This window comes from Arachis duranensis, chromosome 3 (assembly GCF_000817695.3).
Source record: "Arachis duranensis cultivar V14167 chromosome 3, aradu.V14167.gnm2.J7QH, whole genome shotgun sequence".
Classification (NCBI taxonomy): Eukaryota; Viridiplantae; Streptophyta; class Magnoliopsida; order Fabales; family Fabaceae; genus Arachis; species Arachis duranensis.
The window spans coordinates 12,765,123-12,765,416 of NC_029774.3; positions in this window are offsets into that span (position 1 = coordinate 12,765,123).

Genomic DNA, 294 nt, shown 5'->3' on the forward strand with positions numbered 1-294 from the left:
ACGAAAATGCTTCAATGCTCAGCCCAAGCACACACCAAGTGGGCCCGGAAGTGGATTTTTATGTCATTTACTCATCTTTGTAAACCCTAGGCTACTAGGTCTCTATAGGTAGGACCTTTTACTATTGTATTTGGAATCTTCGAATCTTTTGGACATCTAGTTCTTAGATCATTGGGAGGCTGGCCATTCGGCCATGCCTAGACCTTGTTCTTATGTATTTTCAACGGTGGAGTTTCTACACACCATAGATTAAGGTGTGGAGCTCTGCTGTACCTCGAGTATTAATGCAATTAC